The sequence below is a fragment of the Callorhinus ursinus genome, unplaced genomic scaffold (genome assembly GCF_003265705.2).
Source record: "Callorhinus ursinus isolate GAN/ISIS: 27379988/994484 unplaced genomic scaffold, GSC_fseal_2.0 scaffold23, whole genome shotgun sequence".
Taxonomy (NCBI): Eukaryota; Metazoa; Chordata; class Mammalia; order Carnivora; family Otariidae; genus Callorhinus; species Callorhinus ursinus.
In genome coordinates this window covers 242,031-263,679 of record NW_027397085.1, presented here as the reverse complement: position 1 = coordinate 263,679, position 21,649 = coordinate 242,031, and the positions used below count along the sequence as shown (strand labels likewise).

Sequence of the window (21,649 nt, the reverse complement as noted above, 5' to 3'; positions counted from 1 at the left end):
AACCCAGGTGTGTGACTTCAAAGGCAGCATTCTTCAACTAAAAAAAAAAAAAAAAAATCAGCATTCTTAACCACCTCACCAAGCCAATATAGAAAAGATAAAAAGGGGGGCACCTGGCCGGCTCAGTCAGTGGAGCCTGCAACTCTGATGTGAGTCATGACTGAGTCCCATGTTGGGCATAGAGATTACTTTAAAAAAAAAAAAAAGATAAAAAGGAAAAAGGGAATAGCTCTTAAAAAAATAATTTTGGAAAAATGAATCAAAATTCATCTTCCAATTTACTTATTGCTTGATAAATGAAAATATTAAATAACAGCTACCGCTCCATATGGCAAGGAAGTGCACTTTAGTCCTGACAACTCCACTACCAAGGAGGGGTTTAACTGTGATCTATGGATGGCTCCAGTTTCTGCTACAGTATTTATATTCTGTGATTTGTACAAACAAAACCATCTCTCGTGCCTTATAATTAAACCTCTATAATATTTAATCTCATGATCACACAGAGATGAGTCTAAGATGAGTCACCAGCTAAGAAAGACTAGTCACCAGTCACCAAACTGCAATTTCCAGCCCACTGACTGACTGTCCCACAGTGTCTATATTCCAGATGAATAATTCATCCAATGTATAGTCAATTTTTTTTTTTAAAAAGTGTACTTATTTATTTATTTGACAGAGACAGAGAACACACACAAGCAGGGGGAGCGGCAGGCAGAGGGAGAGAGAGAAGCAGACTCCCCGCTGATCAAGGAGCCCGAAGCGGGACTTGATCCCAGGACACTGGGATCATGACCTCAGCCGAAGGCAGAGGCTTTACCAACTAAGCCACCCAGGTGCCCCTGTATGGTCAATTTTTAGAAATTAAGAATTGAGAGCCGAGAAATAAATCCTAACATTTACAGTCCAATTAATTTTTGACAAGGGGGCCAAGATAATTTAAGAGAGAAAGAGCGGTATTTTCAAAAAATGGTGTTGGAACCGGATATCCAAATGCAAAAGAATGAAGTTGGACCCTTTTCTTACACCATACATAAAAATTAATTCAAAATGGAGGTGCCTGGGTGGCTCAGTTGGTTAAGCGACTGCCTTCGGCTCAGGTCATGATCCTGGAGTCCCGGGATCGAGTCCTGCATCGGGCTCCCTGCTCGGCAGGGAGTCTGCTTCTCCCTCTGACCCTCTTCCCTCTCGTGCTCTCTATCTCTCATTCTCTCTCTCTCTAATAAATAACTAAAATCTTTAAAAGAAATTAATTCAAAATGGATCAAAGACCTAAATGTAGGAGCAAGAACTATGAAACTGTTAGAAGAAAACACAGCACTAAATCTTCATGACCTTGGGTTAGGCAAAAATTTCTTAGATACAAAACCAAAAGCATAAGCAATAAAAGAAATATAGATAAAGTGAACTACATCAAGATAAAAGCTTTTATGCTTCAAACAATACCATTAAGAAAGTGAAAAGACAACTCACAGAATAAGAGAAAATATCTGCAATCACCTATCTTATAAGGATATCTAGAATATCTAGTTATCTAGAATCTATAAATCTAGATGTCTATAGAATATATGATAGAATATCTAGAATATATGAAGAACTCTTAAAATACAGTAATAGGGGTGCATGGGTGGCACAGCTGGTTAAGTGCCGACTCTTGATTTTGGCTCAGGTTATGATCTCAGGGTTGTGAGATAGAGCCGGGTGTCCGGCTCCATGCTCAGCTCAGAGTCTACTTCAGATTCTCTTTCCCCTCCTGCTCATGCTCTCTCTCTCTAAAATAAATAAATAAATCTTTAAAAATAAATAGATAAATAAATAAACAAACAAAATAAAATTCAGTAATAAAAAAACCACCCAATTTAGAAATGGGCAGGGGCGCCTGTGTGTTGCAGTCAGTTAAGTGACTGACTTCATTTCGGCTCAGGTCATGATCTCAGGGCCATGAGATCGAGTCCTGTGTTGGGCTCTGTGCCCAGCGTGGGGTCTGCTTGAGATTCTCTCTCCCTCTCCTTCTGCCCTTCCCCCCAGCTCACACACTCTCTCTCAAATAAATAAATAAAATCTAAGAAATGGGTAAATGATCTGAACATTCTCCAAAGAAGATTTAGAAATGGGGGCGCCTGGGTGGCTCAATCATTAAGTGTTTGCCTTCAGCTCAGGTCATGATCCCAGGGTCCTGGGATCGAGCCCCACATTGGGCTCCCTGCTCCGCAGGAAGCCTGCTTCTCCCTCTCCCTGCCACTTCCCCTGCTTGTGCTCTCTTTCTCTCTCCCTCTCGGACAAATAAATAAATAAAATCTTAAAAAAAAAAGATATAGAAATGGTTAACAGGCACCTGAAAAGATGTTCAACATTATCAGTCATTAGGAAAATGCAAATCAAAACCAAAATGAGATACCACTTCACACCCACTAGGATGGCTGTAATTAAAAGAAAAAAAAAAAGGGCGCCTGGGTGGCTCAGTCATTAAGCATCTGCCTTTGGCTGGGGTCATGATTCCAGAGTCCTGGGATCGAGCCCCGCATCAGGCTCCCTGCTCTGCTTCTCCCTCTCCCACTCCCCCTGCTTGTGTTCCCTCTCTCACTATGTCTCTCCCTGTCAAATAAATAAATACAATCTTTTTTAAAAAGAAAAATAAAGAAAAAAAAGACAATAACGAGAGTTGGTGAGGATGTGAATAAATCAAGAGCCCTCATACAGTGCTGGTGGGACAGTGAGATGCAGCAGCCTCTTTGGAAAATGAGTTGGCAGTTCCTCAAAATGTTAAACACAGTTACCATATGATCCAGCAGTTCCTCTTCTAGATATATACTCAAGAGAAATGAAAACATATGCATACAAAAACTTGTACACAGATGGTGATAAAAGCATTATTAAAAGGCAAAAAGTAGAACCAACCCCAAACAACCATCAACTAACACACAGATGAGTAAGATGTGGGATATTCCATAAAAAAGAATGAAATGCTGGTACATGCTACAACGTGGATGAATTCTGAACTCACGCCCAGTGAGAGAAGCCAGTCAAAAGACCACATACTGTATGATTTTATTCATATGAAACATGCAGAAGAGGCAAATCCAACAAGTCAGCAAGTAGGTTAGCCCTTGCCAGGGCTCTGAAGACATTTGGGGGAAAAGTTGGAATGGCTGCTAATGGCCATGGAAGGTGACAAAATGTCCTAAACTTAGACTGTAGGGATGGTTGCACAACTCTGGGACTACCCTAAAAACCACAGAACCATACAGTTGAAATGCGTGAGCTGTATGGTATGTGAACTGTATCTTAATAAAACTCTTTTAATTTTTATAAAGAATTTCTTTAATTAAAAAACCTAATAAGGTCCTTTCTAAAGAAATGGGGAAATGTAAAAAAAAAAAAAAGGAAAACCTCAAATCATAATTTTTTAAAAAGTTGGCTATTTCTCCTCAACAGAAAAGTAAAAGCTTAGGCATTTCTCCAACTCCACGTTAAGAACAAAAAAGGAAACTATGAGTTTTTGAACACCTGTTAATTTAAACAGGAATCAAGTGTCCCCCAAGGATGAATTCCTAGCACTTAGAAGCTGAAATTGTTTCATGTGTTTAACTTATTGGTCAGCTATAAAATGCTTTGTAAAGTTTACATAAAGTTTTTCATGGATCTTTCCACATTCAGTTGTCTTAAGAGACTGCACACTGGCCATGGTTGAATCTTGGTACCAGGGCTCCCATTTCTCCAACAATTTTCTTGTCTTACACCAAAGCAGCCCTTTCATAATAATAGCCCTGTCTCCTAATGATCCACAGCCAGCTGGAGAGCCTTACAAAAACTAATTTGACAGTTTAACCGTAATCTTGCACCCACTTTTATGGGTGGCATATTCTTATTTTTCCAGTTCTATTCACCTCAGTACACTTTAGTTATGAAAAAGCAATATTTACATATGCAAACAATGAATAATGCAGATACACCACATATCTGTATTAGTTGTGCAGCCAAATTAATCATCTCAGTTTCCTGTCTTAATGCAAAAATGGGTTAAATCTCTTATGTCTAAACCCATTTCCTAAATATATAATAACACACACACCGCCACCACCATCATCTCTTTGAGGGGCAGGAGTACTATCAAGAATGAAAACAGTGGCAGAAAATGCAATCATACATGTTCGAAATTCACATATTTAGGTTTGCTAAAGCCGAAGATTGAAAATCTTAAAAGCAACCGACACATGCTCATGATAAATTCAAACAGCACAGCAAGATGTCAAATGAGAAACAAATGCTCCCTCCGTTATTCCCTACCACCCAACCTCCCTTTCTTACTCCAATGCAGTAACCACTGCATATGACAGTCTCTACATATATCTTCTATATGACCGTATACAGTCTTCTACACATGACAGTTTCTATATATATGACAATATACCTTAAAAGCTCTCAGAAATCTTTATGCATTTACAAGCATTGACATACACAAATACACATGTGCCTATTCCTTTTGAAAATCATATTCATTGGGTTCATCATATTCATACTTTTCTTTAATCCCTATTTAACAACACATCTTGGACATCTCTCCCTCTCTGCACAAATTTACCTCATTTTTTAGTGGCAACCTAATATTCCACTGTACGGAAGATTAATACATTTTTATTTTAAATTAGTTTTCACTACCAATGATGAATTAAGATGTTCCACATTTACTTCCAATACAAAAAACAATAGAGTTTATTCCTTCAGAGGTGAATAAACATGAACCCACAAAGGTTGGTTTTTCTATCATCTTGTCAACTCTGGGTATTATATTTTGAGAGAGAGAGAGAGAGAGCACGCACGAGCAGGGGGAGGGGGAGAGGGAGAGGGAGAAGCAGGCTCCACACTGAGCAGGGAGCCCAATACGGGGCTCGATCCCAGGACCCTGAGATCATGACCTGAGCCGAAGGCAGACGCTTAACCGACTGGGCCACCCAGGAGCCCCTGGGGGTTATACTTTTTAACTACTAATCTGATTAGTGAAAAAATATCTCCATTTTTAATTGTATCTTTAAATTATGAGTAAGACTGAGCATCTTTTCACATATTTACTGGCAATTTGAGTTTTTTTTTTTTCCCCTAAAGTATCTATCCCTAACCTTTGTCCATTTTTCTATTGTGCGTCTTTTCCATTGATTTATAAAAACTCTTTTGGTACACTAAGGAAAACATATCTTTATCCTATGAGTCACTGTATCATTTGTGTTTGACTTTTGTTTATATTTTGCTCTGGACAAGTTCCTCATTTTTATATAGTCAAATTCATCAATTTGTTTTATGTATCTTCCATCACAATTAGAAAAACCGTAGCCATTCCAAGACTATTATTTTAAAAGTTCATTAATCTTTCCTCTTAATATTTTTATGGACCCCTTTTAACCCATTTTAATATGGTTAAATATTAGAGCTACACATTATTTATTCTGATATAAAGGGCATGGGATCAAAGCTCAAAAGACACTTACTTACATCTTAAAATTTCAGTACTGCCATCCCAACAAAAAGTGCCAGTCCATCCCGTAAGAGGGAACATTTATGAACGCATATTCTGGGCCAGCTACTGTTCCAAGTGCAAAATCCTACGAAGATACTCGTGATTACCCCATATCACAGGTAAGTAAACTAAAGGACAGAGGCAAAGCACACCACGGTACAGGGCAGAGATGGCACCTAAATGCAAGCTGCCCATCATCAGAATCAGCTCTTGCCCACCGAACTATACCGCCTCTAGACAATCAACAAAAAAGCCTAAAATGCACACCAGAAATAGGTCTAGATGAATTCTCTCACTATAAAGTATGCTTTTCCTTTTCCTATCAAACATAAGTTCATGTAACTGGCTTATCTAGAGCACTAAATCTTAATATAATATTTCTGAGCAACATTTAAAGTAAACCACATCCAAAGTACAACCTGTGTCATTACATCAAGTTTTTATTGTATCTCATATTGTACACACTGTATCTCATACATGTCAAGGGGGTGCTGCGGTAGAATCATCTACTTTGCTTGTGTCCTTTTTCATCTATAGCTGTGACACCCTGGAAGTAGGATTCAGTCTGTTTTGCAAGAACTCATAAACTGTATGAAAAAATCATCAAGCCCAAAGCACTCAGTGGTTCTTACCTGGGCAGCATCCCATCGCCCTGGGGCTTTGCGGGTCACAGGTCATAAAGGTGGGGGCAGTGTTTTCACAAAGGCTGGTGAGCGCTACTAACATCTGGGGTTTATCGGCTCTGCCTAAGAGTCCCTCAAGAGCAAGAATTGTGGTACCCAAAATACCAACAGCACTGCCCTGGGACCCACTAGCTCACATCAGTCCTTCCAAATGCTACAGCTCACTTAACAAGTCCATAGCTTTTTTCTTTATCTCTTCTAATAATAGCCTCGTAGAATAGATAATTTGTGATCAGGAGCTCCTGACTTTACTTACAGTACTAATTTTTATTATTCTCAAAGTCTTAGAAATATCACGAGGAGGGAATGGAAGAATAATGCTGACTGGAAGAGAGAAGGGGCATTTCCCAAATAATCTGGGAATACCCTCAGACTCTCCATAATGAGGGGCAAACGCAATGAGCATTAATTAGCCTTTTCTCCAGAACTCCAAGCCCTGCTTTCTTCCTGCCATACCACGGCAGGAAACAGAAGTCAGAGACTCAGCTCTGCTGGACCTCTTGCTTCCAAGAAAAGGCAATCCTGTGACAATCCTCAGAGCTACCCCCACCCCTGCGTCATAAGGAAGTAATTTACTGCTGCATGCTCTTCAAAGCCTGCAACTGGAAGCTACGGCTCCGCATAATAATTTGCACAGAGCGGCTCCCTGGTTAACCAGCTCTTTCTAAATGGCCTCATACCTCTCATTCAGCAACCTGCAACTTTCACAAATGACATCACTTGGTAGGAAAGCACATTCTTAAAAACTGCTTTCTGTTAAATCCTGTAATTCATGGACAGAGCAGAGCTTTCTGGGGGAAAAAAAAGGTAAACAATTATTTGGGAGTTTAAGGGAAGAGAGAGGACAAAAGGTGTACACTGATTTTATTACAGCAAAACATGGTCTCAAAAACCAATATGGGACCATCAACCGTAAGATGTTTAAAATCTATAGCCATGAGCTCTTTGTTGAACCGCTCTGCAAAGACAATAGACATCCTCAGGATACATACATACATACATACATACATACATACATACATACATAAGCCACCCATTCACTCTCTTGTCATTTAAGAACTGTGTAGTGGGCACTGAGCAGGGCCAAGGCCAGGGGAGCAAGGTGGCAGGCCCTGGGCCCTGATTTGCTGTTGGCCTTGGAAGAGGCCCTGAGCTCTGGGGGCCTCTCTCTTCTTCAGTAACTGTGAGAGGGTGGGCGTGTCACTCCCTTAAGGATCCTTCTAGGTCCAGCAGTCACCTGTGACTTCCCAGATTCTCACAGGCCACAGGCCATCCCAAAACAGTAACCCAACGACCAGGAGTGACAGATATCACTCCCATCAGAAAGTCAGGAGTGAGACTTTAGGTGGCTTGCCGCCAACCAAACACTTCCCAAGATGGTTCTCATTTCAAACTGCCTGACCATTACCCTTAAAAACTATCTGAGTGTGCTAAAAGTTCCAAATATTTTGGTTTCCGTCTGAAATTTCTCATACCCAGAGGCCCAGTTCCCCTTCGTCAGCATGTCCCAATTTACAGTTTATGGTTTGGGTGGATGCTGCGGATTCCCACAACCAGCAGGATCAACCCAACTATGGGCCTCTTCTGGCCCAGGAGCCAGAGCGTATGCCCACCTTCAACACCACCTGCCTCTTCTATTATACAAAACTGTCACCTCCCTCTCCAAGATCCTAGCTGGCGGGTCATTTCAGCCTTGGGAGGCCCACAGGAAGAATTAAACCAGAGCTCCCAAAAATGAAGAAGAGCTGCTTCCAAAGATAGGAAGTTCCTGTCTCTGGAGTTATTTGCTTATTATAGTACAAGAAATCTCAGCACAATTGGGTAGGACGAGCAGAAGACCCTTCCAGCCACTTCAAGCATCAGCTTTCTGGGAGCTGATCCAAAGGGAGGCAGGGGGGTCAGCTCCTCCCTCACGCAGCTAACAGGAGTATGAACTGGTTGGTCAGCCTTAGTGAAGAAGGTCGCCAACATCCAGGGCTTCTGAGCTATTCATCCTATAGTCCGTCCTGCTATACTTGCTTTAAAAACACAAATTTGTTTGAACAGAATTGATATATTTTTTTAAGATTTTATTTATTTGAGAGAGAGAGAGAGAGCACTCGAGTGAGCGGGGTGGGGCAGAGGGAGAGAGAGAAAGAATCTGAAGCAGATTCTGCACTGAGCGCAGAGCCTGACGTGGGACTCGATCCCACAACCATGAAATCATGACCTGAGCCCTGAAACCACGAGTCGGACGCTCAACCGACTGAGCCCCCCAGGTGCCCCTCAACAGGATAGATATTAAGAATTTAGAGCATGTCACCCTAAAAATGACACTTTGGCATATTGAGTTTTTTGAGTTAAAGGCACTTGAGAAACAGCCGGTGCAAGAAGGGTGCTCTGGCCTTCCTTTTTCTTCCTGAAAAGAGGAGATAAATTCCCATAATAAAGGTGGACTCCCTGTACCAGGAGGAAGACATTCTTATGAAAGACCAGAAGTTGAGATGGAGAGAATCCTATTAAAACAGACTTTATTAAAATAATTCTTATCTTTCTAGTAAGTCTCCCCATAAAGTTAAATCACTTTTCCACACAACTGCCTCTCTTTGTTCAACCTAATATAAAAGCAAGTAGGTTTCACCATTTCTTTACATTTCATTTCATTATGAGGGCTCCCAAGTCACATAAACCTTACATTCAATAAATGTGTATGGTTTTCTCCTGTTAATCTGTGTCTGCCAGAGATGCTAGGAGAGTCAAAGAGAACTTTTTCTCCCCGGCCATGTTAGGGAACAATTTGAACATAATAGGATGTGTAATTTTGTCTGTGGGAGATACTCGCTGAAGGTAGAAAACTACACTCAGCTGCACTGAGCTGCACAGGAATACAGGAAATGCACACAACCCAGTTCAACCGGCACTTTAGAACTTCCAAACACATGTGGTGTTACACCTTTCCATCCACTTTCATGTAACCTTCCTTCCATGACTTCACAGTAACTCATAAGCTGCAACTCTTCCAATACCCATTTCCACAAGCAAATTTCAGACCTTTTCAAAATGAAGTGCCAAACTTTTCATAGTATTTATGTATTTCTTCTTAACCATTTATTTTTTTTTAATGCTGATATGATCAATTAAATGTTATACAGTGATTACAGTGTTTGCTTTTAAGAATTCCTACAATAGGGCGCCTGGGTGGCTCAGTTGGTTAAGCGACTGCCTTCGGCTCAGGTCATGATCCTGGAGTCCTGGGATCGAGTCCCGCATCGAGCTCCCTGCTCGGCAGGGAGTCTGCTTCTCCCTCTGACCCTCCCCCCTCTCATGCTCTCTCTCTCTCTATCTCATTCTCTCTCAAATAAATAAATAAAATCTTTAAAAAAAAAAAAAGAATTCCTACAATAGGGGAAAAGGCCCAGGGTTTGAAACATGGCGAACGACGTGGACCAGCAACAAACTACCAACACTGTAGAAGAGCCCCTGGATCTCATCAGGCTCAGCCTGGATGAGCGAATTTATGTGAAAATGAGAAATGACAGAGAGCTTCGAGGCAGATTACATGCTTATGATCAACATTTAAATATGATATTGGGAGATGTGGAAGAAACTGTGACTACTATAGAAATTGATGAGGAAACATACGAAGAGATATATAAATCAACAAAACGGAGTATTCCAGTGCTTTTTGTCCAGGGAGATGGTGTTGTACTAGTTGCCCCTCCTTTAAGGGTTGGCTGAAACAAAGAATTTATCATGTATGGAATATAGGAGCTTTTGTATGATTGCCTCTTTAAATGTAGAAGACATTCAAAAGAGAAACCTGCGTAAACTTTGATATTAAGAAATGACCAAGGATTCTTCCACTCCTGAAACGAGTTGATTTGCAGATAACTAAAAAATTCTTAAGCTAAAGGGCATTTTAATTTTTTTCCAACCCTTTCAATAAATGTGATCACCAAGATGCAAAAAAAAAAAAAAAAAAGAATTCCTACAATATGTAACAAGAATTCCTATGACATGTAAAAATGTTCACAGTATCATGTGGTAATAAGTTAGGATATAAAATAGTACATAAAGTACAGTCTAATTTATTGTATTTTAATACTAGAATTAAAAAAAATACTAACAGGGTTTGTTCTCTCTGGGATTATAAACAATATTTACTTTCTTCTTTATTCTTTCCTGTATTTCCCAGATTTTTTATGATAACTATGTATTATTTTTATAAAGCAGAAAATACAGTTTTAAAATCTCATGAACACTACTTAATTCATCATTTGCTATACTCAGTAAATATATAGTAAATTGACCCACCTATAAGAGTTTCCATCACTAATGGTGAAATTCTGATTCATATCCCTTCTTCAAGATGCTACAATACTGTAATCCTTAAAACAACACTATAAGAAATAAAAAGGCAATAAAGGAGGATAGAATGCTTAAAAATATTCAACTAATATCCCTCCCCCCAAAAAAAGATAAAAAAGAAAGAAGGGGAAATGAAAATGGCCTTACATAGCCTTACGTTCAAACACGAATAATTACATTAAATGTAAATGATCTAATCATCCAATTAAAAGGCTAAGATTGTCAGGCTGGATCAAAAAGCAAGTCCCAACTACACACTCTTTATAAGACACACACTTTTAAATATAAGACACAAATGGGTTGATGGGGCACTTGGCTGACCCAAGTCAGTACAGCATGCAACTCTTGATCTGTGGGTCATGAATTAAAGCCCCACATTGAGCATAGAGCTTACTTAAAAAAAAAAAAAAGATAAGAGACACAAATGGATTGAAAGTTAAAAGGGTAGTATGGCCATCAGACAAAAACTTGAAGATAAAGAGCATTTCGAGAGATAAATGAGATCATTTTATTAAAGGATTCATTCAGGAGCCCTGAGTGGCTCAGTCAGTTAAGCATCTGACTCTTGATTTCAGGTCAGGTAATGATCTCAGGGTCTTGGGATGGAGCCCTGCATCCGAATACTCGCCCAGCAGGGTATCTGCTTGAGATTCTCTCTCTTCTCTGCCCCCCCCCACTTGTGTGTGCACACACACTCTCTCTCTCTCAAATAATTAAGTAAATCTTAAAAAAAAAATAAAGGATCAATTCCTTAAGGAAACATAACAATCCTAAATGTGTGTACACCTAATGCAGCTTCAAAATATATTAAACAAAAAATGACAGAACTAGTGGGAGAGACAAAAACACAATCATTTTAGAAAATACCCTTCTCCCAGTAATTGATAGAATTAGATGATCCCCACCACCACCACCACTAAAAAATCAGTAAAGGAGATTTCAGCAACACAAGCAATCAACTTGAACACTATACGCAATAACTGTAGAATATATGCTCTTTTCAAGGGCACATGGGGTAGTCAGTCACCAAGATATATCATAGTCTGGGCCATAAAACAATAGCTTTAAAAGATATTAGTATATACAGAATATGTTCTTTGATCACCACAAAAGTAAATTTGAATTCAATAGCAAAAATACTCCTGAAATATCCTCAAATATTTGGAAAATAACAACACACTTCTAAATAACCCATAGGCCAAAGAATAAATCATAAGAGAAGTTAGAAAATACTTAAACAGAATAACAAAAACACAACATCAAAATATGTGGGATGTAAATTATGGCTTTAAATACTTATTTTTTCAAACTAAATGTTGGCAGCTTACAGAACTCAGAGTAAATGAACTTCAGCATCCTGCAATCTGGAGACAGGAAGTATCCAAGCCTCTCCACTATGCATACCAAGGGCCAGCCCCAGATTTGTTCAGGTTGTAACCTGCTCCTCCTCCACAAGGGCAATTTGTTCAGATCCCTCTCTAAAATCAACCACAGGCCCACAAAGGAGTCATGGACACAAGACCAAGAAACCAAACCAGGGCTTAATACCTAACTTAACTGTAGCTCTACCCTCACCCTGAAATGTAGTCCTCCCCATCCTCCACCCCCCTCAAGAAATACAGTCTTAACCTAAGTCAGTCACGAATTTTGCAGTTAGCATCAATGAGATCATCTGTCACATGGGCCCTCTCCAACCCTGCAAAGGACTATGAGGAAATCTGCATGTTAAGACCCCCTGCTCGGGAAGCCTGGGTGACTCAGTCAGTTAAGCGTCTGTCTTTGGCTCAGGTCATGATCCCAGGGTCCTGGGATAGAGTCCCTCGTCGGGATCCTTGCTTGGTAGGGACCCTGCTTCACCCTCTGCCTGCCGCTCCCCCTGCTTGTGCTCTCTCTTGCTCACTCTCTCTCTCAAATAAATAAATAAAATCTTAAAAAAAAAAAAAAAGACTCCCTGCTCTTCCCACTAAGGGAAAGTGACCTAGCCTAAAACAATCCATTCTTTTTTTTTCTTTCTTTTTTTTGCTAATAACTTCCTTGCCCCACTCTCCTTCCTATAAAAACCTCCCATTTCCTAAAACTTCTTGAAGCTCCTTTCTATTTGCTAGATAGGATGCTGCCCAATTCATGAATTGGGTTTTTTTCAAAAAAAAATTTTCTTTTTATTTTTAAGTAATCTCTATACCCAACATGGGACCTGAACCTACAACCCTGAAATCAAGAATCCCATGCTCCACTGACTGAGCCAGTCAGTCGCCCCCCAATTCAAGAACCATTTAATAAGGCCAATTAGATCTTCAATTTTACTCAGTTGAATTTTGTTTTTTAACACCCCAAACCACATTCCACTGAAATGCCACATCTCCCACATCTAGCTACTGATCTCCCCTCCATTGCCCCGGGTCTTAAAAGATCATAACCCTAGCTTAAAAGATCAGTTCCTTAGCTCCCCAGTAGTCTCTAACCCACAGTGCCATAGCTCCTGCTCCTTGGAAACCAAGGCTGCCAAAACCCCCAGGAATCTTGGACTCTCCCTTAAGAACTTCTAGGGTGTAGGGTGTCATCTGACAAAGCCAAAACCTCTCCCACCCCAAACCCCCATGCTCTTTCCTTTCCAGGCAGGCTGTACCCTCCATTGCTTTATTCTCTTTCTATGTTTGCTACAGCAATGTCTGCCTTTTAAAGTTTTGGGTTTGGTTTTTTTGTTTTGCTTTCAGATTTTATTTTTAAGTAATCTCTACACCCAACCTGGGGTTCAAATTTACAACCCCGAGATCAAGAGTTGCATACTCCACTGACTGACCCAGCCAGGTGCCCCGAAAGTCTGTCTGTTAAATGGAAATATCTCCACTGTTGGTCTTTTCCTTATTGTTCTACGTTAGGTTTTTTGAGGTCATAAGATTCCTTTGAGAAGCTGAAAAATGGCAAGAACCCTCTCGGATGAAACACTATGTAACCACAGGGCTGTATAGAAACCACCAGAACCCATTCCTGAGGACCCAGCTCCCCACCTGCTCCCCTGGGTTGGTTCATTTATTCCTAAGGAAATGTCTCCCCCAGTGAACCCGCTGCTTCCTCCCCTTTCACAGGCATAAAAGCTCCAAACCTGAGATACACCAACCTGAATCCAGGTCTCTGAAGAAGTTCTGCCCAGGAGAGATCTTATTCAGCATCAATTCACTAGTTGCTCCCAAGCATGAAAGTAGGCCTAGTTAATGCCTTGAACTAATATTATTCTAGGTACCCGGTAAATGTTTATCAATTGACATATTGTTTTAGGGGTTGTAAGTTCCCCCCCCCAAACAGCAAAGAAGTCGCCAGTTCCTTAGGAATGTTAAAAAGAAAACCACAGGCCCCAAATGGTGTCCCTTAGGTGAACTGAACTGCCGTTTCAACCCCTGAAAATATAACTTTTAACTAGTCGACACAGAATTTCCTGGTCAGCACTATGAAGTTTACTGAGAGACTCTTTCCCCTTCTGCTCCCCTTAGGAAGGTAACATTGCCTAAAACAATGGATTCTGTACCAAAAATCTCCTTTTTCCCTCTCCCTCCTACTTTTGGAAACCCTTCCCTTTTGGGGTGCCTAGGAGATACAGTCGGTTGGGTGTCCAACTCTTGGTTTCCGCCCAGATCCTGGTCTCGGGGACATGGGATTGAGCCCCGCGTGGGCTCAGCGCTCAACATAGAGACTGCTTGAGACTCTCTCTCTCTCTCTCAAATAGATAAAATCTTAAAAAAAAAAAAAAGGAAAAGAAAACCCTTCCTTTTCTGTAGACCTTTGTAGCTCCCTTCTACTTACTAGATGGAAAGCTGCCCATTCATGAATCGATTAGTAAAGCCAATTAGGTCTTTAAATTTTACTTGGTTGAATCTTTTGTTATTTAACAGGAATAATGCTACCAAAACTGAGGAAAATTCATACTGATGAAGAATCCTATTACAGAGAACATTTTCATTGCTATGGTTACAAAATACTGCCATTGTTTCTCAGAATACCACTGGAGGAGTTCAGTGAGCATGGAGTCAGCAACAAAAGACTGAATTCTTCCTTGTTTTGGTGAACCACATACACTAAGGATCAGAGCATTAGGAAACTCAGCCCTCTGTGAAATTACTGAGATATAATGCAAGAACAAAAAAAACTGGAAAATAAATCCTATGAAGACCTTGTGGGCTTTGTTTCAAAGTGTACTTGGCCAGTTTATAAAAACAATACTTAAACAGAAGTCTGATTCTCCAGCTCTCCTGGTTATCTCTGCATAAATAAGATTTAAGGGGTTGTGTGCATGTGTTTTTCCTACTTTTGTTTTGACTAGACAGTTTTCATGAGGGGGAAAATGCTGTTTAATCACTGTATATTGCAACCTTACTTCAAACCTGCAAGTTGTTTCAAAAATTTGTGATAAAAATCCACTCTAACTTTTTCTGTAACAGCTGCTTTCCTTAAACATCAGCTCAGCTTTAATCTCAGAAGGCAAACTACAGAAGAAAAGCCAAAGTAAAATCCTGTTTCCTTTAAAATTCAAACACATGGGTGCCTGGGTGGCTCAGTCGTTAAGCATCTGCCTTCAGCTCAGGTCATGGTCCCAGGATCCTGGGATGGAGTCCCACATCAGACTCCCTGCTCGGCGGGAAGCCTGCTTCTCCCTCTGCCACTCCCTCTGCTTGTGTTCCCTCTCTCGCTGTGTCTCTCTGTGAAATAAATAAATTAATAAATCTTAAAAAAAAATAAAATAAAATTCAAAACAGATGTTTTATGTAACCAAATCAATCCATTATTTGATATTTGAATTTCCTTACACACACGCCACACTGACTCCCACATTATGTTCAGAAATCTTGCAAAGGTTCACTTTAGCCTACTTGGAAAACCTGATCATTAAAGATAATCACAGATTAGTAACTTGATTAATATTGCTCTCAGGATCCAATGTCAATCTTAAATTCAAATGACAACAACAAAATGTAACGAAACTTCACTAACAGGGCTGCTTGACTCGACACACAGAACACAGGATCTTTACAGTGTTAAAAAGAAAACCACACACCCAAAATGGCGTCACTCAGGTTAAGACCCCAAATCAGTAAATGAAGACCTATTACCTAACCTAACTGCAGTTTCAACCTTTAACCAGCTGCCATGGAATATCCCTGTCAGCACCAGGAAATGTAAGGATACATCCATTCTCCTCCCCTAAGAGGGCGACCTTGCCTAAAACAATGGATTCTTTGCTAATAATTTCTTTTTCCATCCTTCTCTACCTTTAAAAACCATTCCTTTTCCACCCCCTCGACCTTTATTTTTAATTTTTTAAAAGATTTTATTTATTTATTTGACAGAAAGAGAGAGAGAGTGCGCAGGCAGGGGGAGCGGCAGGCAGAGGGAGAAGCAGGCTCCCTCCTTCATTACAGGTACTGAAAACAATTCAAAAGATAAAATGGAACTGTCAGTGGCTAGTTTTGCATACCATCTTACATGAGGACTTCCTTTTCTATTTCTTTTTTTTTGGTAGGCTCCACACCCAATGTGGATGAGCTGAGATCAAGAGTTGGATGCTTAAGGGACAGAGCCACCCAGGTGCCCCAAGGACTTCCTTTTTGAGGTCAAATTATCATAGATGAACTGAAATATAAGTAGACAGTACCATCCCTATTGCTCTACCCCTGCTCTACCCCTGCGGTTCACAATAAAACACCTGGGACACTGAAAGGTAAGCTTCCAAGTCTCACAGTTGACTCACTTCCAGATCTTGAATAGCTGTGGGAAACCTATAGGTGATATTCATACAGAAAACCAGGCAGAATCAAGCAATGGGGAAGAGATTATCTCATTAGCAGACACAGTCTGAGGCTGCCTTCCACTCCCCACAGGTCGGCCCTCTTCAGCCCTCCCAGCCAAGGCATCCCACGCAACCCAAAGCTATTTGTCAGCTCGCCCAGGTCAGCTATAAAGCAGCCCAAGAAAACAAATCTGGGTGAACAACCCTTACGCCACCTCTCCAACCAACATGGCCACCTTCACACTCTTTACAGCTTAAGATATGTGACAGACTTATCTCCCCAACAACCTAAACTTGCCTAACTACACAACATCTCTGAACACTCTTTCTGTATCAGCTCACCAGTGAGGTATATAAGCCAACAGTTCAACATCAGCCAATCACCACCCTTTGTCAGTGTGGGAGAGCAACTATGTGGGCACTTTAGTGCATTCTGCCTGCATTTTACAAAAATGAACAGAAAGATAAAAGTGCTGATACTAGTGATAAGAACACAGGACTCAGACTTAATGTAACTGAAACAGAGATGAGCACCTTCATACAGCAGGAAAATAATGACTCAAACACCATCTAGATAGGTAGTAGCTATATAAATAAAGGTAAGGAAAAAGATCCAAGTTAAAGAAAATGTTAGAAAAACCTGAAATATATCATCGAAAGGGGGTGTAATTCAGATTTTCTTCATTATTTTTGATCTTTTAGAAATAAAAAAACACACAAACCTATTATGCTTATTAAGTAACTTTCACTCATTCAACTTTATTTAACACCTCTGGAGAAGTCATCATGTTTGAAGGCAAAAGAATACCTACACCTGAATGTCAGCCCAAAAAACATTAATGGCTGCAAAGGAGTGGCTTGTGTCTGTTAAAAACCTCCCTGACCAAGGGGCACCTGCAATTCTTGATCTCGGGGTTGTGAGTTGAGCCCCACATTGGGAGTAGAGATTAGTTAAAAACAAAACAAAACAAAAAACCCCCTTGAGCACCCAGGAATTCCACAAAAAGAGTAGGACAAAATACAGCACCTACAGCATAACCCTAATTTTGCAAAGTAAAATCATATATACTAAATATGGGTGGCTGGACTTTAAAATATCAAAATATGGTTCTCTGGGTGATAAGTGTGATGTTTGTCCTCGTTTCACAAATACTGCCCAAAAGTTCAAAAACACACCAGTCATGGATAGAATGAACTTTTGTGCCTGGATCCCTTCCAAGGGTGGAAGCATCACATGATATCATGAGGACCTAATATTTCCAATCACCATAAACAAAGAGCTGTAGGGAGAGTTTTGTAACCAAAAGCACTAACAGGGGGTTCAGCGAGGTCATAGTATGAGCTCTGTCTAGGGGGAGAGAGGAAGCCCATAAATGCAGTAACCAAGAAACAATTCCTATCCATGCACGCATGCGTGCATGCGTGTGTGCGTGTGCGTGTGCGTGTGTGTGTGTTTTAAGCTCCAGTCTGGAGGTGATCAGATCCCCTGATGACAGCTAACACTTCCTCAGAGGCCACACCCCTAAGTCTCCTACATGGGCTTTGGTGACCTCTAACTCCGATGAACCCAGGTTTTGTTAACCCGCATAGTTATGGTGAGAAATGGTGAAAACTCCCAAGAAATCTTGGCACAAAGCCACTCTGCACAAACCCTAGCCAACACCTGAGATAGGCCCTGGCCTCCCTTTCTTAGAGCATCTACCAAAGAGGGCTTACGATTATGAATCCTTCCTGTCCCTTTGAGACGTATATGTATTTCCTATGACTCTGGAGTGTCTTCCTCAAGGACCCACATGCCATTCCTTGGAAAAATAATCATCAAGAAGGACAGTCTCAGTGGAAGGACGATCTTAACTTGCCAACTAGCAGACACAGCTGGCCTAATCACAAGGACACTAACCACTCCTGTAACTCTTCACTTCCCTAACTCTACTGGGCCCCACTCACTCCTCCCTACTCCCTCATTCCCCCTTGAAAACTCAGGGCAAATGGGAATAGAGCTCAGCTCTTCTCCCCACTGTCAGTGGCTACAGAATAAAAGGTTTCCACTGCTTTAACATCTAGCTTTATGTGTCTTTGACCATGGATAGTTCCTAGTGGCATTCGAGACTTAAAACTAACGTTAACAGACATTAGAAATGGGCTTTCATTGGGGAAAGTCTCAGTGATTAATACGATCTGGCTGGAAATACCTTGGCCAGGGCATTCATGCCCTTACATGAACTGGCTCGACCACCACTGGAGAGTGAATGTGCACCCCAGGAATGGCACCATGGTTGTGATCCATCCATGTGGTCCTGCTAGTTTGGCAGCCTTGGTAAGGTCCTGCACGCTAGAATACAGCTGCGTCTGGTGATGCAGGTGAACGTGCAAGTTCCATGTCAATGTACCAAGAAGGTCAAAGAGCTGGGACTTAATGAAGCCTCAGCTCAGGTTGCGTAACTGTGCTGTACCTGCCTGCCAATAAACATCTGCATGTGTGGTAGAATTTCGTCTGGAAGAAGCTAAGCCCTACCCACCCACAACCACTGGCAACTACCAGTATCTATCAAAGCAGTCCAGTAGCTGTGTATTCAAAATTGCCTGAGGCCCATGATACACACATTAATGAGCAACCGATACTGATTATTTATACATAATCAGAATAATAAAGGATGGCAGTCTTGTAGTTAAGAGCCCCAACTTGATTCAGATAGACCAGTGTTCAAGGCCTGGCTCCACCACCATGTAATATCAGTCAAGTTCATTTATTTCTCTGTACTTCAGTTGCCTCCCCTGCAAAAGGAGGCCAATTAGAACATTGATCGTCGCTTTAGGTTGTGAAAAATGTACGCTATAACAGCGACAGGTAGGTAGACAACAGCAAGCACATTGTGGACAGGAAATAAACTTCAGCTATTGTTACTACTATCCTTAATGCTTACACTTGCCTGGAGTAAATCCTGTCAAGCTTTATTCTCAAATTGCCCTGAAAGCACTGTCTAGACTTTTCAATTACACAACTCATTTCACCACTGACAGTGTGTACTGTCATTGTCTGTAGCTAGCTTGCCCCACATTTCCACCCCCAACTAGCCCTTAAGTTTCAGGAGAGCAAGGAAGCTTTGTTCATCATCCAGTCTTCAGGAAACTGCCACAGCGCTGGGTACCCACAAAGTGTTGAGTGACCACTCTCTCCTGTCATCTCTCCTTCCATTAGCATCCATTAGCAACAGCATAAGCAAAATCTAAGTGCTTATCAGAGTCTGTGCAAAAATAAGATGACATGGAGAATGTCCAGGTGCAGGTGGGTATTGGCCAGTAACAAACTAAGAGTTTTGGGGTTCCCTTACTCTGTGCCAAACCATGTTTTAGAGACTGTATGTCTAGATCCCATGTAATCCTCAAAATAACCCCAGGAGGTATTATCACACCCATTCTACAATTGAGGAAAACCGAGGATAATAGAGGGTAGGTAAAATGCATACATTCACACCAGCCCTGGTTGTCCAGATTACCCAATTCAAACCCTGACCTGAGTCCGTAACTCTTTTCTGGCTTACACATTTTTCCTAAAGGTCTTCACTTAAAGTCCCCAAAATTTCTATTACCAACCTCAAATTTCTCCCAACTTTTTTTTTTAAGATTTTATTTTTAGGTAATCTCTACACCCAATGTGGGTTTGGAACTCAACCCCAAGATCAAGAGTCGCATGCTCTACCAACTGTGCCAGCCAGGTGCCCCCAAACTTCTCCCAATTTAAACATCCAACTGGGGGCACCTGAGTGGCTCAGTCAGTTGTCTGCCTTTGGCTCGGGTCGTGATCCCGGGGTCCTGGGATCGAGCCCCGCGTTGGGCTCCCTGCTCAGCGGGGGAGTCTGCTTCTCCCTCTGCCTCTGTCCCCTGCTTGTGTTCTCTCTCTCACTCACTCTTTCTATCAAATAAATAAATAAAATCTTTAGCCTCCTATCTCACCTAGTAAATGGCACCATCATCAATCCAGTTGCCGGGGACAAATCCAGAATCGCTCTCATTCCCACACCCCACTTCTAATCCACACAAAAGTCCAATTCTACCTCTAAAATTAGCCCAGAAGCCCACAACATCGCACTGTAAACACGACAGCCTATGGTCAGGTAAAACACGCTCACCTCCTCGGACCATAGCAACAGCAGATGGCCAAGATTTCAGCTCCATCGGGAGGCATTTGCGCTCACTGCTACAGCCTGCTTGCACACAGAGGCGGCAGTTAAAAAATATCCACTGAATGTACAGCTCTGACTGCTCTCCCTGCCTCCACCCTAGTCCCTGATACGGCTGAGTCTTCACAGCTCCCAAAGTGATCTAAGCGTAAATCAAACCACAGCCCTCACTGGAAGAGGAACAAAACCCGAACTCCAAACGTGGCTGACAGTGGCTGGCCACATCCGGACCTGCCTGCCTCTCTACCTCATCTGCTTCACTGATGACACCCTGGACTCCCTTCTGTTCCTCGAAAACCCTGAAAGGACCCTTACCCAGACCTTGCCATGGATGCCTCTCCTTACTGATCAGTCTCAGTTCCAGGAGCATCTTCTCAGACAGGCTTCCCCAGCAAGCTACCCAAAGCCCCTCTGCCACCAGGGCTGGTTACAGTACAAGTACTGACCATTTCATTGTTAACATGCTTATGGGATGCCCCCACCCACAACGGGACGACTGAGGGCAGAGATGATGTCTGCCTGGCTCACTGCCCTATCCCTAGCTCCTGGGACATAGTAGGTGCTGTGATATTGTGATATAACCAGAATCAGAGATTTGGTTTTTTTCCCAGGTATGGGAGGCCCAGGAGACTTGTGACTGGCATCTGAAATTCGGGGTAAGACAGTCTTATCCGACTAAGCCTGTGGTGTCATAACTGAATTGAATTGTTTTAAGTCCAGTTGGTGTGCGGGGAGTTGGGAAACTGGTTGGTGTGGGGGCGGGGGGACCCTACACATTTATCAGAAATGCTGTGCGAGGGAAGCCTGGGTGGCTCAGTCGGTTAAGCATCTGCCTTCAGCTCAGGTCGTGATCCCAGGGTCCAGAGATTGAGTCCCACATCGGGCTCCTTGCTCAGCAGGGAGCCTGCTTCTCCCTCTGCCTGCCACTTCTCCTGCTTGTGTGCGCTCGCTCTCTCCCTCTCTCTCTCTGACAAATAAATAAATAAAATTTAAAAAAAAGAAATACTATGAGTAAAAACAGTTCATAGGTGCTCAAATTAAACAAGATTGGTAGAATAGAAAAACTCATTCATTCATTCATTATAATTTTAAAAAAATTTTAAATGAAAAGATTGGAAGACTTAGTTTTTTTTTTTTTTTTTTTTTT

At 41.5% G+C, this 21,649-nt stretch overlaps 1 protein-coding gene and 1 pseudogene across 3 annotated transcripts in view; one reads left to right on the top strand and one right to left on the bottom strand.

Moving 5' to 3' along the window:
- SERINC5 (serine incorporator 5) overlaps positions 1 to 21,649 on the bottom strand; it is a 99,275-nt gene that overhangs the window by 75,358 nt on the left and 2,268 nt on the right. The gene's annotated exons all lie outside the window — the stretch shown is intronic.
- On the top strand, positions 9,604 to 10,361 carry LOC112839562 (U6 snRNA-associated Sm-like protein LSm3 pseudogene; annotated as a pseudogene).